The sequence below is a fragment of the Hypanus sabinus genome, chromosome 13, assembly GCF_030144855.1.
Source record: "Hypanus sabinus isolate sHypSab1 chromosome 13, sHypSab1.hap1, whole genome shotgun sequence".
Classification (NCBI taxonomy): domain Eukaryota; kingdom Metazoa; phylum Chordata; class Chondrichthyes; order Myliobatiformes; family Dasyatidae; genus Hypanus; species Hypanus sabinus.
The window spans coordinates 59,419,340-59,437,641 of record NC_082718.1 but is presented as its reverse complement, the minus strand read 5'-3'; the positions used below and the strand labels follow the sequence as shown (position 1 = coordinate 59,437,641).

Below are 18,302 nucleotides of genomic sequence, written 5' to 3'. Positions count from 1 at the left end.
TCAGATTCCCCTTAAATATTTCACCTTTGACCCTAAACCCATGACCCCTAGTATCCAGCTATTCCTTCAATACCAAAGCCAAGGTATGGGCCAATATGGACGCCGCAGTAGCTTAGCCATTAGCCCAATGTTATTACAGCTCAGGGTGTTGGAAGTTGGTGTTCAATTCTGGCATCATCTGTAAGGAATCTGTATATCCTCCCCATGAAATGTGGGTTTTGTCTGGGTCCTCTGGTTTCCTCTCACAGTCCACAGATGACTGAGTAGGTTAATTGGTCATTGTAAATTAACCCATGATTAGGCCAAGGTTAAATCTGGGGTTATTGGGGTGGTGTGGCTAGAAAGGCTGGAAAAGGCCTGTTCCACACTGCACCTCTAAATAAAATAAAATCCTGTTTTACTGACCTCCATTTTGAAAATATCAGTTGATACCAACTGCGCTGCTCCAAAGAGCACTACGGGAGGTCATTCTTACCCTCGGCCATTAGACTCTATAATGAGTCAACCTATAGCCAGGGAAGTGATGACCCCTCCTGTTAGACTGTTTGAGGTAACTTCTTTTATTCTTTCTTACTTCTTTTCCAATATTTGTATATCTGTTCCATTTGTAATGCTACTGTGACACTGTAATTTCCTTTGGGATCAATAAAGTAGCTACATATCAAGCCTCTGTCACTCTCCAGAACAGAGAGTTCCAATGGGCCGGAAGGCTGGTTTCTGCGCTGAGTGAAGGGGATGGAATTGGTGTGGGACACATGACTCTTAGCAAACAAGGTCAATTTATTCACGTGAACAGTCAATTAAAAAATGAAATTGACAGTGGCCCCATCCTCACCTCTCCTGACAATAGTAAAGTTATGTTGCCAGCAAGATGTGGATAAGATCAGTCCCAGTGACTTATAACAGCGTGGTCAACAAGCACAATGCCAGATCATGAAGGTGCAAGACAAAAACTAAATATTTAACAAATGCGACACCCGTGCCTGTGAGGTATTCGGATTCTCATTAAATGCAGCATCTTTTATTCAATAATGCAAACCATTACATTATCATACAGCTGAGCGTACCTCAAACACACGGTTACCAAGCCGACATGATTTTTAGAGATGACTGTGCCTTTACGCTCAGAAAGACACAAGCAAACTGCCACATTCACTGCATAGCTCAGATCACATTCTCACCTCCGGAGGTTGCTGGTTTAAAACTCACTTCTGCAAGATGTCATTAAGTCGGAAAAAGCGCAAAGGTTTACGAGCATGCTGCTCAGACTTGAGGTCCTGAGTTAGAGAGGTTGGGCAGCCTAGAACTTTGTCTCTCAGAACGTAGGAGACCAAGGGGGTGACCCTTATAGAGGTGTATTAAAATCACAAGGGGCACATTTAGGGAGATTGCACAACGTTCTTTTCCACAGGTAAAGGGAACCAAAGGTTTAAGGTGAGAGGGGACAGATTTTTAAAAGGGACCCAAGGGGCAACTTCTTTATGCAGAGGATGGTATGTGAATGAAATGAACTGCCAGAAGCAGCTGTAAAACAGCAACATTAAACAGTCATTTGGATAAGAGTCCAAAGACATAGTGGTTAGCAAGTTAATTGGTCATTGCAAATTGTCCTGTGATTAGGCTAGGGCTAAATCAGGGGTTTGCTGGGCATTACAGATCAAAGGGCTGAAAAGGTCCTGCTCTGCACTGTATCGCAATAAATAAATAAAAGTGTGCAAATGAGGCTAGCTTATGTGGGCATAACATAGACACAGGATTACTAAATAAGAACACCAGTGGATCAGTCACCCTTTCAATCTACTCCACAAGATGACCATGGATAATACTTCAACTCTATACCAAATTTCTTGATGCTTTAAATGCCTAGAAACACAACTCGTTAAATATACAAATTGAGTTGGTATCTACAGGTTTACCACCCTCTGAGTGAAGAATTCTTCACCTCAGTTCCAAGCTTCTTGCCCTGTACCCTGAGATGGCGACTCCTTGTTCTAGACTCCCCAGCCAGAAGGGGCACGGGGCACCACCTTTCCGACATGATGAGGTGGAGAGGCTCTCTTCCCTCTCAGGGGAGCTCAGGTGATTCTGCTACACTTGTTCAAGCTACCCAGAGTCCAGACCGACCATCACCAATTACCCACTCTACGTTCCAGTCTGTGATTCCTTCTGGACTATATGGCAAGCTTCTAAAGAGAATTTCCGGTTATATGCTGTACAAATAAAGCACTCTCTTTTACATATAACATTTCACAGAATTCAGAATCCATTGAGATAATATTCACATGAAATTACGTGTAAAAGAATCATGCATTTCAAACCCTAACACTGGCACTCCACAAGGTCCCACCCTCAGCCCTCTGCATTACCCCTGTACACTTGTGACGGTATGGCCAAGTTCTGCTCTAATTCTACCTACGGGTTTGCAATGATACCACTGTGATGGCTGTACTTATGTTCCCTGTTTTTCGAACGCTCGCTTTATGTCAACTCACTGTTATAGAAGACCTACATTAGTTACCTGCTTTTGCTAACAGAAGGTGTTTTCACTGTTACGAAAAAAGGCAGCATGTAAAAAAAGGCAGCGCGCCCGGAGCAGACGAGCTCCTCCCCCGGAACTGCATTCTAGCCGGCATTGCTTAAACACGTGCCTGTGAGCATCTGTGCTTTATCTCAATTTATTTTGTGCACCCGTTAGCAAGATGAGTTCTGAGGAATCAGAAAAACATAAAGGTGTAAGGGTGTTACACTTAGTGTAAAACTAAACATAATAAATCGTTTCGATCGTGGTGAACTAAGTAAGGACATAGTGAGTTTGGCTTGTGGAAGTTGACGAAGATGATGTTGAAGAGGTTTTGGCATCACATGACCAAGAACTGAGAGATGAAGAGATGATGAAGAGGAAAGGATAACAACTGAAGCCGAATGCAGTAATGAACAGCCCGAAAGTGAAGAAGTCCAGGAACTGAATGGGAAGCAAGTGAGAGATTTTTGCTGCAATTGACAACACTGCAATGATTGCAGAAATGTATGACTTTAACTTTGAAAGGGTACGTAGGTTTAGGGCATATTTGCAGGATGGTCTGAGTGCTTACAAAGAACTGTATGATAGAAAAATGCGCAAGGCTAAGCAGTCAAGCCTACTGTCGTTTTTCAAGCCTTCCACATCAGCCACAGCAGGCGACGAATCTCAACCTTCAACATTGAGGCAGGCAGACATAGAAGATGACCGGCCTGCCCTGATGGAAACAGACAATGATGAGATGATACCACAGTGTCCCACCACCCCAACCTCTGACGACTCAGCCTGACACACTATCATCAGTGGGCTCGCTGTCTTCCCGATTCCAGTAAGTGAAATTACACTGGGCGTACATTATTTCTACTTTATATAGGCTGTGTATTTTTATGTGTTATTCAGTAGCTTCATAGCTTAAAGGTTACTGGAAAAAATGTTTCTGCCGGGAGCGCTTGCGCCGTGTGATTTGGCGCGAGTGCTGCTGAGAGCGCTTGTGTGAGATTTTCACTGCGGTGGACAGTGCTGCAATAATTTTAGAAAAGTATTCCTACATTATATAGGCTGTGTATTTATCAGATCATTCATGCTTTTACTATATGTTACTGTTATTTTAGGTTTTGTGTTATTTGGCATGATTTGGTCAGTTATTTTTTGGGTCTGTGTACGCTCACAAATTTTTCCCATGTAAATAAATGGTAATTACTTATTCACTTTATGACCCAATTTCCCTCAGGATCAATAAAGTATGTCTGTCTGTCTGATATTCCCGCTTACGAACCGTTTCATAGGAACGCTCTACCTTCGATTAGCCGGAGAAACCTGTATCTCAAATAATGACGAGTTGGAGTACAGGAAGGAAACAGAGAGTTGGTAACATGATGCCATAACAACAACCTTCCCTGAATGTCCACCAAAACAAAAGAGCCAGTTGGTAACTTCAGGATGTTGCACATGCTCCTGTCTACATGAACGGTGGTGGGGTCAAGGGATTGACAGCTTTAATTTCCTTGGAGTGAACATCACCAAACTCTGCCGTTGTCCAAACATGGAGATGTCATGGCCAACAAAGGTCATGCACACCTCGACCTCTTCAGGAGGTAACAAAAATTTGACCATCATGGTTGACCCTTAACAATTATTTTCAATGGACATAGCTCAGCACATTATGGAAACAGCCCCCCCCCCCCACATAGACTCTGTCTTTACTTCTTACTGTCTCAGTACAGCAGCCAGCATCAAAGAACACATCCACCACAGGTATTCTCTGTTCTTCCCTTACACTAGCAGGAGATGCAAAAGACTGAAAGCACATCTCACCAAGCTCAAGACAGCTCCTATCCCATTGTTACAAGGCTATAAAACAGTTCCCTAGTACAATAAATTGGATTCTTGACCTCAGAATCTACCTTGTTATGAGCTTTCACCTTATTATCTGTCTGCACTGCACTTTCTTGGTAGAGGTTACAGTTTATTCTGCATTTTGTTATTGTTGTACCTTATACTACCTCAATACACTCTGTAATGATTTTATCTGTTATGAACAGATAGGGTTGTTGAGATGGGAGATTTTAAAGTTCCTAGTATTGACTGGCATCTACTTGGAGCAAAAGGTTTAGATGGGATGAAGTTTGTTAGGTGTGTTCAGGTAAGTTTCCCGATACAATATGAAGATAAGCCAACTAGAGGAGAGGCTGTACTTGATCTGGTATTGGGAAATGAACTTGGTCAGGTGTCAGATCGATTAGTGGGAGAGTATTTTGGAGTTCATGATCACAACTCTATCTCCTTTACCATAGTACTGGAGAGGGTAGACAATTTGGGAAAACATTTAACTGTTGTAGGGGGAAATATGATCTATTAGGCAGGAACTTGGGAGCAGATGTTCTCAGGGAAATGCACAGCAGAAATGTGGCAAATGTTTAGGGAACGTTTTCATGGAGGTCTGCATAGGTATGTTCCATTGAGGCAGGGAAAGGATGGTAGGCACTGTTAGAGCTCTAGAAAATTAAAAGGTTGTCAGGAAGGAGCTTAAAAATGAAACTAGGAGAGCTAGAAGGGGCCATGAGAAGGCCTTGGCAATCAGGATTAAGGAAAACCCCAAGGAATTCTACAATTATGTGAAGAGCAAAAGGATAAGCCATGTGGGAATAGGACCAATCAGGTGTGACAGTGGAAACATGTACATGGAGTTGGAGGAGGTAGCGGAGGTACTTAATGAATACTTTGCTTCAGTGTTCACCAGAGAAAAGGACTTTAGCAATGGTGGGGATGACTTACAGTGGACTTAACTGCTTGTGTGTATAGACATTAAGAAAGAGGATGTGCTGGTGCTTTTAAAAGCATTAAGTTAGGAAAGTCACCAGGACTGGATGAGACATACCTCGGGCTACTGTGGGAAGCAAAGGGGGAGATTTCTGACCCTCTGGTGATGAGTTTTCCATTAACAGGGACGGGAGAAGACCAGTGGATTGGAGGGTTGCAAATGTTGTTCCCTTGTTCAAGAAAGGGAATAGAGATAACCCAGGAAATTATAGACCAATGAGTCTTACTTCAGTGGTGGGCAAATTGGTGAAAATCCTAAGAGGTAGGATTTAGGAGTATTTGGAGAGACAATCTGATTAAGGATAGTCCGCATGGCTTTGGCAAGGACAGATTGTGCCTTACGAGCCTGATTGTAACAAAACACATTAATGAAGGCATTAGTGAATACAGATTTCAGTAAGGCAATTGATAAGATTCCCCATGCAAGGCTCATTCAGAAAGGAGGCATGGGATCCAAGGAGATCTTGCTTTGTTGATCCAGAATTGGCTTGCCCAGAGAAGGCAAAGGGTGGTTGCATATGGTTCATATTCTGCATGGGGGTCAGTGGAGTTCTGCAGGGATCTGTTCTAGGACACCTCCTCTTTGTGACTTTTAAAAATGACCTGGTTGAGGAAGTAGAGAGTGGGATAGCAAGTTTGCTGATGACACAAAAGTTGGAGGTGTTGTGGATAGTGTGGAGGGCTGTCAAAGTTTAAAGCATGAGATCAACAGGATGCAGAACTGGGCTGAGAAGTGGCAGATGGAGTTCAACACAGATAAAAGTGTGAAATGGTTCATTTTGGTGGGTCAAATTTGAAGACAGAATATAATATTAATGGTGAGACTCTTGGCAGTGTGGAGGATCAGAGGGATCTTGGGCTCCGTGTCCAGAAGACAATCAAAGCTGCTGCGCAGGTTGACACTGTTGTTAAGAAGGTATATGGCATGTTGACATTCATCAACTGTGGGATTGAGTTCAAAAGCCATGAGGTAATATTACAGTTATACAAGACTTCAGTTAGATCCCACTTGGAGTACTGTGTTCAGTTCTGGTCACCTCACTACAGGAAGGATAGAGTGTGAATAGAGTACTCTATAGAATACTATAGAGAGAGTGAAGAGGAGATTTACTAGGATGTTGCCTGGATTGGAGAGCGAGGTTGAGTGAACTTGTCCTTTTCTCCTTGGAGCAAATGAGCATGAGAGGTGACCAGATAGAGGTGTACAAGATGATGAGAGGCATTGATCGTGTGGATAGTCAGAGGCTTTTTCCCAGGGCTGAAATGGCTAACATGAAGGAGCATAATTTTAAGGTGCTTGGAAGTAGGTACAGAAGGGATGTCAGGGATAAGTTTTTCACACAGAGAGCAGTGAGCATGTAGAATGCACTGCCGGGGACGGTAGAGTCTTTTAAGAGCCTCTTAGGTACACAGAGCTTACAAAAATAGAGGGCTATACAGTAGGGTAATTCCAGGCACTTTCTAGAGTAGGTTACACGGTCGGCACAACATTGTGGGCTGAAGGGCCTGTAATGTGCTGTAGATTTCTATATTCCATGAGCAGCAAGGCCTCTGATCAAACCCTCTTCACTGTTTGTGGCATAAAATTTCTTCTCTTTTCTATCCCAAGTAGCCAAGCCTTTTTCCAAGAGCTGTGCCGCTGGTTCAGGACACCCAAGCCGGAGGAAATGTCCCCGTTACATTGTCAAGGGGGCTTGCTATTTTGTACATTACAATACAATCAAGTCACATTTTATCAAAACACCATTAGCAGAGCTTAAAAAAAAATCTACATGACCAAAAGGTAAATGAGGAAAACTGAAATAAAATGCACATTTCCTTCAGGCTCACAGAGCCTAGCAAGTATCTATAGATCTAGTATGGAGAGCATTCTCACTGGTTGCATCACCATCTGGTACCAAGGGGCCACTTCACTGGAGCGGAAAAAAGCTGCGGAGTTGAAAACTCAGCCAGCTCCATCGTGAGTATTAGAACAGCTGAGAGGATCATAGGGGTGTCCCTACCATCCATCTGGGACATTTATCAGGAGAGAAGAGCCCTTGGTATTACTAAGGATCCCACCCATCTGTCCAGCATCTGACAGGCAGGAGACTCCAATGTACAAAAACGAGAATGGTCAGAATGCGAAACAGTTTCTTTCCTCAGGCCAACAGGCTTCTGAACTCCCTGCCACATCGTATTCAAAGTGTCACTAGTTAATCTGTTCTGTGTAATATTTAATATTAATGCACTTCAGTTTGTTCTTTATGTGTGATTCATCTGTAGATTTTATCCTTACATTCGCAAGTTATCGTGTGTACTACTGTGCATTACAGCCTGGTTCCTTATTTCCATATACATTATACACATGTATATAATTAAATGACAACGGACTTGACAGGCCTCCCCACCAGAGGACACCTTCAAAAACTGCTGCCTCTAAAAGGACCCCCACCATTCAGGACACGCCCTCTTCACATTGCCACCATCAGAAACAAGCCCAGGAGCCTGAAGACACTCACTTCTTCCCCTCCACCATCAGAAGTCTGATCAATCCATGAACCCGTCACTAGTTTTGCCCCTTTCTTCCATTTTTCTTAATGCAACCTAGTGATTCTATGTATTGTACTGTACTATAGCCACAAAACAATATATTTCACATCAAACGCCAGGGATCAACCTGACTGATTCATGGACTTACAATGGCCCTGTTTACACTGTCTTTACTTTGGGTAACAGAGATACTGACTGCAGGGAGAGGCCAAATATAAACAAACCAGTCGCACTGATAACATGCAGGGTTAGTCTGAATGAGAGTAGCGGAGAAACAAGCTGACAGCTCAAACAACACTTCTGGGAGCAGTCTGACCCCGTGAGCATCAAGTTCCTCAAGGTATCCTGGCTTAGTGAGAGGATTTTTCTCATAAAGATCTGAAAAACGGGCAGAAATTATCTGCCTATAAAAAGACCAGTCTTATCCAAAGGTGCAGCAAACCGTTGCTATGGAGTGCCACCAGTTCATAAATGCACAGGATTCTGCAGATGAACACACACTCAAAATGGGAGGAATTTGGCAAGTCAGGCAGCATCTATGGAGAGAAATAAATGGTCAGTGTTTCGGGCCGAGACCATTCATCAGGTTAACAATCCATCCTTAGCACATTGCCACAACTTTTCTACAACCCAGCTTCTCAGCCACCAGCCCAAAATGGCGGCTCGTGTCTCCCATGACCCTCATACACTCCTCTCAAGGTTAATTCAAATTAAAAGTGACTCTGCAACTTACAGTAACAACTTGGTCATTAACTGTACAGTCTGCAGACCACTGAGCAGCACTGAGAGCAACGTTCAAGGTCACTGCCTTTCAATTCCACACTACATGGCAACAAAGAGGAGAAAAAACAAGAATCGGCTGATGTGGGCACTCAACTGAGACACCATCATTTGAAGCCAAGTGGCACTCCATCTGTTGCAAACAGCATGAGGCTATCCAGGCAAATACTTACCCAAAATAAGGTAGATAATCAGCATGACCACGTGATAGAATATAGACTGCTGTTATTGAAGCGATCACATCAACCTAGCTATGTAGCTAAAACATATTCAAATGCACAGGTATAGATGTAAACAGATCAACATGCAAAACAATGTTCCAAGTGTCCTGGTACTGAAATTAATAAGCCTTACTTCCAATAAATAAGGCAAAGAATTTATAAATGGTTTATTTAACTAGTTGCAAATAAAGAATCTAATTATTAAAATTTTTTTTAAATGCGCAGAATAAATTGATAAAGACTGGAAAAAGCAAGAAAATGTGAGATTTCTGGTGTTGTCAATAGTGATATGGAGCTCAAAACACAAGGTAAAGTTTTACATCTCAGCAAGGGCTGATTTTGCTCACTGTGGATAATTTTAACAAGGATATGAACATGCAGAGGGTAGTTATAAGGGTACTGGGGTAAGGTTTTGGATTGCACTTGCAGATTGAGGGAGCTCAAAGCAGGGAAAAGTAGGAGAGATGCAACATCCTTTCAGAGTGGCCTGGAAGGTAGAGCAGCTACCTCTCACTCCAGAGATTCAGATTCGATCCTGATCTCCAGTGCTGTCAGCACGGAATTAGCACATTTTCCCTACAGCCATGAAGGTCTCCTTTAATGTCCAAAAGACATGCTATTTGGTCAGTTAAGTAGCCATGATCAATTGCCTCTAATGGCGGTGGGTAGTGGGATAATCAGGGCATCTAACAGGAAAGGATAGTGAGTGATGAGAGAAAGGGAGAAGGCGTACCTGAGGGAGGAGATGGGAAGGTGAGAAAAAGAGAAGAGGTAATAGGAGAGCCAGAGTGGGACAATGGGGAATAGAAAAAGTGAGGGGGGGGGGGGAATTACCAGAAGATAGAGACAGAGGAAAAAAAAACGATATTCATGCCATGAGGTTTGATGCTATGCAGATGGAATACGAAGTGGTGCCCTTCTTACCTGTGAGAATACTGGTATGTAGGCACTTTCCCCCCACATCATTTACCTGCTCCTCTCTATGTTCCCCATGGCAATAGGAGTCAGAAGCAAGTGCCCACAATTGGTCACTACTGTTGCTGGGCACCTGAGGGCGAGGCACATGACATTCGACCTCTCACCCCCTTTACTCCCCTGCCTCAGAGTATCACGGGACAGGGTGATCCCAAGCAAGGGGCAGACTGGGGTAAGGGTGGCACAATGGGGGGAGGGCAGGATGTCTGACGGGAGATGCAACGTAACAGCTAAACAGCTCTTGCCCAACACCACTTTTATGAGAATGCAGTGAAAAGCACAGCCATTAATCTGCAACTGCATAAATCACAACATGCAGTCTGATTTGGAGCAGTGTAAAGACAACTCGCCACCTTCGACCCCAGTATCAATGGTAAAGGAATATTGGATAACCACTGAGTAAACAGCAGCTGCGTTAATAACTATCCACATTCCAAGAGAAGCAGAAAAACACACCGGTTACACTAGTTTCTCTAGAACAACAATGACACAACAGCCACAGTTCTTTCCCAGGTTGGATATTTTTAACAGAGGACAGTCAACGATCCATTGGAAGAATGGGGGATTCTCACTGAAACCCACTAGATACTGAAAGGCTGGGATGGAGTGGATGCAGAGATGAGGTTTCCAATAGTAGGAGAGTCGAGGACTGGAGGGCACATCTCCAGAATAAAGGAAAGCCCTCTTCAAGGAGGAGGAGGAGGAGGAATTTCTTCAGAGTTGTGGTGAATCTGTGGAATGCATTGCAACTGAGGGCTGTGGAGGCCAAGTTATTGCGTGTAATGAAGGCAGAGATTAATAAGTTTTTGATTGGCAAAGCGAGTCAAGGGTGGGAGAATGGATTTGGAAAAATATATATAGTCAGTCCTATTTATTAGCGGAGTGGAGTGGACAGGCCAAATGCCCTCATTCTGATCCCAGGTCATATGGTTGTATGCGTTTACTTTGGACTGAAGACCAGGATTGGGCAGCAGATCAGCACTCTGCCGAAGATGTACTCAGCCATTCCTGACATACGCATCCCAGTCCCCGACCCACCGAAAGGCAACTAGCCGTGATGTTTGTGACATGGAACAGCAGTGCATCACAGCGGCAAGCCAGCTGCAGCGGTACAAGTACAAATGACCACATCTCCCTTCAAGGATTTGCAGACAACACCCATGCTGTCACCTAGTCAGTAATTAGCACATTATTAATACCAGCATTGTGTATTAAAACATGCATACTAATTAGAAACACAAGGAGACCATTCAGCCCCTCAAACCTGCCCTGCTACTTATTTCCTAAAATCATTGGCAGGCCATTCAACCAATCAAGTTAATCAGCTCTCAGAGCCAACTCATGCCATTCTCCTACTTATTCCATTTATCATGAAGGATCCTCACCACCCAGGACATCTCTTCTCTTTGTTACCGTCAGGGAGGAGATACAGGAGCCAGAAGCAACAGCATTTTAGGCTTCATTCCCTCTGCCAGCAGATTTCTGAACAGACAATGAACCACAAAATAAATTGGCGCTCCCTTTGGCACCTATTTATTTTGATACATTTCTTAATGTAATTTAGTAATTTTTTTATGTATGGCACTGTACTGCTGCTACAAAGCAAAAAAAATTCACAACTTATGCGGACAATAATAAACCCAATTCTGATTCCTCTGCAGTATAACCTCCATATATTCATATCAACTTTTGCTCCCCCATCTCCAAATTCAGTCACCAAAATACCAGGAACAATCTGAGTACAAGGCCATAAGATAAAAGCAGAATTAGGCCATTGGCCCATTGAGTCTGCTCTACCATTCCATCATGACTGATTTATTATCCCTCTCAACCCCGCTCTCCTGCCTTCTCCCCATAACCTTTGTTGCCCTTGGTAATCAAGAACCTATCAACCTCTGCTTTAAAAACATCCATGACTTGGCCTCCACAGTCATCTGTGGCAAAGAATTCCACAGATTCCCCAGCCATGGCTAAAGAAAATCTTCCTCATCTCTGTTCTAAAGTTACAACCTTCTGGTGCTACACTCCCACACTATAGGAAAAACCCTCTCCATTGTCACTCTATCTGGGCTCTTCAATATTTGGTAGGTTTCAATGAGACCTCCCCCCCCCCCCCCCCCCCCACCCCTCATTCTTCTAGATTTACAAGATGTTACTGTGGCCACATTTGGATTACTGTGGTCAGTGGTCACTCTGTTGCTGGAAAGGAGATTTACCAGGATCCTGGCAGGACTCGAGGGACTGAATTATGGAGGTAGTTTGAGCAGGTTAGGACTTTACTTATTAGAGGATAGAGGAATGAGGCGGGATCTTGTGCGGGAATTTAAAACTGTTAGGGGCATAGATAGGAAGAATGCACGAGCTCCCTCCCCCCATGAGTGGGGAAAATCAGGAACTCAAGGGCATGGGTTTTAGATGAGAGAGAAGATATTTAATAGGAACCCGAGGGGCAACTTCTTCACCCAGAGAGTGGTCAATATATGGAATGAGCAGCAAGAGGAAATGTTAACATTTGAAAGACACTTGGACAGGTACAGGGATAGGAAGATTTAGAGCAGGGTTCCTAACTTTTTTTATGTCATGGATCCATACCATTAATCAAGGTGTCTGTGGACCCCAGGTTGGGAGCCCCTGATTTAGGGAATATAGGGTAAACATAAGCAAATGGGACTGGCATGAATCGGCATCTTGGCTGACATGGACTGCCTGGACTAAGGGGCCTGTTTCTAGACTGTACAACTGTGATTCCAATATACATTGGAAAATTAACCTACCAACCACATCTTTGGGATGATGGTCACAGGAAAAATATGCAATCTCCACACAGACAGCATCAGAGGTCAGGTTTGAACCTGGGTCACTGGAGGTACCCAGGCAACAGGGCCAAAGGGACTGTGCCTGTGCTGTACCGTTCGATGTACCAGAACAATGTCTTGCATTTCAGTAACACCTGCCACAATCTCTGCCTCCAACGTTTTACAGATAAATAACATCTGAAATGTTTTTGCAACCCCTAGAAACCCACCAGCCTACCTACAACCCTGTGAGGACCATCAGCTTTACCTTGAGGGCCTTTGGTTGGAGGACAACGTTGGCCAAGACAATGTGGACCTTTCACACTCACCTTCTTTCAAGATTCAAGATGGTTTAATGTCATTCCCTGTACGCAAGTGTAAAGGAGCACAAAATAATTGTTACTCTGGATCTGATGCAGCAAAAAAAAACCACAGAAATAATAATTAAAAGCACAATTAATATAAATGCACAAGACAGCCTATGATGGTATGTCCACAGAGAGATTCTAGGCACAGCAGTGTCTGTACACAAGGTGACTGACAGGAAATGGTAAAGTTCTGGTGGTTGGGGGTCTGGAGAGTGGGTTAGTGGGTGAACATGTTGAGTAACCTGACTGGTGGGGAAAGTAATTGTTTTTGAGTCTGGTGGTCCTGGCATGGATGCCACTTTGCAGTGACCATGAGCCTTGGATAGTCTAAGTCTGCAGCCAAAGCACATTTGGTCCATAACCATATGCAATGCAGTGAAGGGTATGCCAGAGGAGATGAGGCATGCCAAAAAAACCTCTGCAAACTTAGTCACAGAAACCCGGTGGCTTCAGCTTCCAGCAACCAGAAACCAATTCAACATGAATTGAAACGTGCTGAGATCTGCTTCTCGGCAGTTTCACACCACTTCTGAAAGTTCCTCCAAGTACCTCTGAGAAGGAGCTTGTCTTCAAAGTTGAAAATCTTAAGTAAATTTATTATCAAAGTACGTATATTTACCATCTACCATTTTGACATCCGTTTTCTTGCAGGAATTTCCAGGAAAATAAAGAAATATGATAGAATTTATTGAAAACTATACAAAGAAAAGACAGAAAAAACATCCAGTGCATAGGAGAAGACAGATTGTGCTGATAATAAATTCAAAAAAAGTAAATAATACTTAGACCATGAGTTGTGGAGTCCTTGAATATGACTTTAGAGGTTCTGGATCAATGCACAGTTGAGGTCTGTGAATTAATCCACAACGGTTAAGGAGTCTGATAGTTGAGGAGCAATAACTGTCCCTGAACCTGGTGAAGTGGAACCCAAGGCTGCTCTGTACCTCCTGCATGAAGGGCTTAAGCACCTTTGGGTGGGGGGGTAGGGAAGGAGCTGCACAAAGACTGGCATCTTTCCCAATACTGCTCTCTTTTCAGATGCAGAAATGACCGTGGCTGAGCACACTGGGAAGTCCCACTACAGCTCAGTAGAGGCTCTGCAAGGTGAAGTGCACATTTATGGTTGTTCATCTTGAGACCACCCTGCACTAACACAAGGAATGGACTACCTTTTCTTAGACTTCACGGACGACTTACCTAGAGTCCGATCCTTTGATCCCGACATAGATAATGAGACTAACCTTGGAACCACTACTCCCACCAGCTTCCAAAACTCCCAGCCACCCATCAATCACACCCCTCCACTGCGTTCAGATGCCCTCCACCCATCAATCACACCCCTCCACAGCGTTCAGATGCCCTCCACCCATCAATCACACCCCTCCACAGCGTTCAGATGCCCTCCACCCATCAATCACACCCCTCCTCAGCGTTCAGATGCCCTCCACCCATCAATCACACCCCTCCACAGCGTTCAGATGCCCTCCACCCATCAATCACACCCCTCCACTGCGTTCAGATGCCCTCCACCCATCAATCACACCCCTCCACAGCGTTCAGATGCCCTCCACCCATCAATCACACCCCTCCACAGCGTTCAGATGCCCTCCACCCATCAATCACACCCCTCCTCAGCGTTCAGATGCCCTCCACCCATCAATCACACCCCTCCACAGCGTTCAGATGCCCTCCACCCATCAATCACACCCCTCCACAGCGTTCAGATGCCCTCCACCTCTCTCGATTCCTCTGCACATCAACCCTCCAAAACCCTGGTGCTAACCCGCCAATTACCCCAGCACAGACGTCAATCCCCAGACCACCAACTTGCCCAGCTCCTGTGGTGATTGCTGCACCGACATCAAACCCATCTCCACCAACCCCAACTTCCACCTTCCTGTCGCTTGCCTTGTTTAGCCAAGTTTTAAGATTCGGTTGGCTTTTCACACGTGCACTGAAACATACAGTGAATTGAGTCCTTTGTGCTAACGACTAACACACACAGGGGGTGTGCTGGGAGTAGCCTGCAAATGTCACCACACATTCTGGCGCAATGTCACAAACCCACAACAAAACGACAGCAAACTGAGGCCCGTTCCTCCCTCCCGCCCTTGCATTTACACAGTCCTCTAACTCCAGTCTTCTTCGGTCTCCAGAGAACTCCAATTCTGATGCAGACAAACGTACACTGGATGTTTGACTACCCCAGTGGACTCACACAGATTTGAAAACACAGGGTTCCGACTAATGGGACTTTAAATTCATCCCCCCAGGCCTCAATTCCCAGCATCAATCACAAGAACCGCCGATCACCGAACGCCAGGCCTCAAACTCCAGTCTCAGTGTTTCACAAACCCAGGGGATCTTCAGACCTCATTCCTCCTGTCTACATGGAACTTTGACTCCAGAACCCACCAACAACTTGCTGACCTTGAGGGAGCCATCAGCCTTCTTCCAAACTGGTCAGGTGGTCTGGCATCTGCACCCAGCCCATGTCCGTCTTTCTGTCCTTCGAATGCCAAGCAGAGACTTCAGACTCTGGCCTGTCCTCTAATTCCACCACATCCCTGTCCCCAAATCCCTAATTTGACTCCCAGCTCCACCTCTCTGTCCCCAAAACATCCCCACAAACCCAAAAAAAGAGAGAAAAACAAAAAAAATCTACAACTGAGCCACAACCTCAATGGACGTCTCAGCTGTTGCTGCTCATATGCTGAATGACAGCAATTCCCCACCATACTGTAGCGGTGTGCTACATGCAGCGCTAAAATTACGACACGGAGTCAGTAACTGCAGTCGAAGGAAAAACTTTATTCGAAATCCTCAGCCTCACTTTTAAGCCTCCCTCAACCTGCCCCAAAGCTCTGTGCTCGCAAACCCCCGTAGGCTATCTCCCTTAGCCGGAAAGCTGGCTAATTGTGAGCCGGTTCGGATGTGCCAGGAAATGGGTCGCCACAATACCACCCACCCCTAATTCCCTGGATGCAGACACAGTCCTGAGTACTTCTCGCTGCGGAAAAGGTAACATTTAGTCAAATATCCAGTGCCTCCAGTAATCACAAATTCTAGTGGGCGGCCCTGTTAGCTGGCTCCCTACTTGGGTGCACCAGAATCTCTCCCCTGTAATATTCCGGCATGCTGTTAAGTGTCATCCCTTGATGGATTATTCGGAATTCTTTTTTAAAAAAATCACTGTTTAACATGCAGTCAAATAATCCTCAGCACCAGGGGTTATAGCCAGCTTGCTGACAACAAACTTGCCTCTACTGCATAAATAACTAATTCAACAGAGAGCATTTACACTGTATGTCTAAACAGGCATGACCTCATTTTAAGTTAATAGTCCATCCACAGTATCAGGCTAATATATAATGTCTCTTGAACATTTTCAATGTTATCAATCAGTTTTGCAACTCGTCTTCCTCACACAATTAGCTAATACAGGAATACATGAAAGCAAGGGATCAGATCAAACCCATTAGAACACACTATCAGAGAACAGTACAACACAGAAACAGACCCTTTGGCCCATTTAACCAATGCTGATTTGTTAATCTACCTGGTTCTAGCAACCTGCACCCTGGACCAAACCCTCCAGACCCCTCCCATCCATGCAACTATGCAAATTCCTCTTAAATGTTGGAATCCAACCCAAATCCAGCACTTCCACTGGCAGCTCATTCCACACTCTCACCACCTCTGAAGGAATCAGAACCAGGCTTAACACCATGGGCTAACGTGAAATATCTGATGACTTGTGACAGCAGTTCATTGCAGTACATAAAATACTATAAATTACAATAAGCAATGTATATATAAAAAAGTAAGCAGCACAAAAAGAGAGCAAGATAAAAGAAAATAGCAAGTGTTCATGGGCTCATTGGCCTTTCAGAAATCGTTGAAACGTTGAGCGTTTGCCCTGTACCTCCTCCTTGGTGGTGGCAATGAAAAGAGGGCGCATCCTGGGTGATGGGATACATTAACGATGGATGCCACATTCTTGAGGCATCGCCTTTCAAAGCTCTCCTCGAGGGTGGACAGGGTAGAGCCCTTGGAGGAGCTGGCTGAGTTTACAACTTTATGCAGCTTATACAGAACAACATTAGCTATCTTCCAATCCTCTGGCATCTCACCCCTGGCTAGGGACGTTTTAAATATTTGCTAGGGCCCTTGCAATTTCTGCATTTGCCCCCCACAAGGTCCAATGGGGCATCTCACCAGTTCCTGGAGATTTATCCACCTTAGTTTGCCTCAAGACAGCAAACACTTCCTCCTCTGTAATCAGTACACAGTCCACAACCTCGCTGCTGTTCTCTCAATTCTATACACTCTGTCCGTCTCCGGAGTAAAAACAGATGCAAAAAATCTCCCCCATCTCTTTCGGTTCCACGCATAGATGGTCACTGTTATCTTCAAGAGGGCCAATTTTGTCCCTTGCTATCGTTTTGCACAATAGTGTATATCTGGAGAAGCCCTCGAGAGTCCCCTTCACTATGCTTGCTAGAACAACCTCAGACCTTCTTTTAAGCTTCTTCAGTTCCTTCTTAAGTGTGCTCTAGTAGTTCTTATATACCTCAAGTACCTCCATTCTTCCTTCCTGCCCATACCTGCTAAGTGCCTCCTCCTCCTTTTAACCAGGCCCTCAATCTCTCTCAAAAACCAAGGTTCCCCAAATTTGTCATCCTCGCCTTTTATTCTGACAGGAACATACAAACTCTGTACACTCAAAATTTCCCTTCTGAAGGTCTCCCATTTACCATGCGCACTTTTGAATGAAAGCAACCTGTCCAAATCGACAATTGCCAGATCCTTTCTGATACTTTCAAAATTGACCTTCCTCCAAGTTGGAATCTCAACCCGAGAACCAGAGCTATTCTTTTTCATAATAATATTGAAACTTGTGGCAGTATGATCACTAGATGCAAAATGTTCCCCTACACAAACATCTGTCTTACCTTACCTCATTCCCTAATAGACCTAGGACCACTCTCTCTATGTATTGATGAAGGAAACTTTGCTGAACACATATGACAATTCCACCCTGTCCAGCCCATTTACAGTATGGGAGTCCCAACCAATATGTTAGCATACCACGGACGACAGTATAGTGGCTCGATTTGAGGCACAACCTCAAGGTACCAAGCCTAAATCCTGAGGGACCGACATCAGAAAACATGATCAGGAAAGTTAAACAGGTCACATCAGAGCGTAGAACAGTGAACAGAATACAGGCCCTTCGGCATATATAAAAATTACCACTGACATCTTCCCTAAGCTTTCTTCCACTCACCTT

At 44.4% G+C, this 18,302-nt stretch overlaps 1 protein-coding gene and 1 long non-coding RNA gene across 7 annotated transcripts in view; one reads left to right on the top strand and one right to left on the bottom strand.

The window, feature by feature from the left end:
- LOC132403902 (uncharacterized) overlaps nt 1–13,055 on the top strand; it is a 44,982-nt gene extending 31,927 nt beyond the window's left edge. Inside the window, exons 2-3 of the long non-coding RNA XR_009515386.1 lie at nt 9,097–9,179; nt 12,864–13,055. This is a non-coding gene — a long non-coding RNA (uncharacterized LOC132403902). The remainder of the gene's footprint in view (nt 1–9,096; nt 9,180–12,863) is intronic.
- The window catches only part of rassf8b (Ras association domain family member 8b), a 170,614-nt gene that overhangs the window by 134,319 nt on the left and 17,993 nt on the right, over nt 1–18,302 (bottom strand). The gene's annotated exons all lie outside the window — the stretch shown is intronic.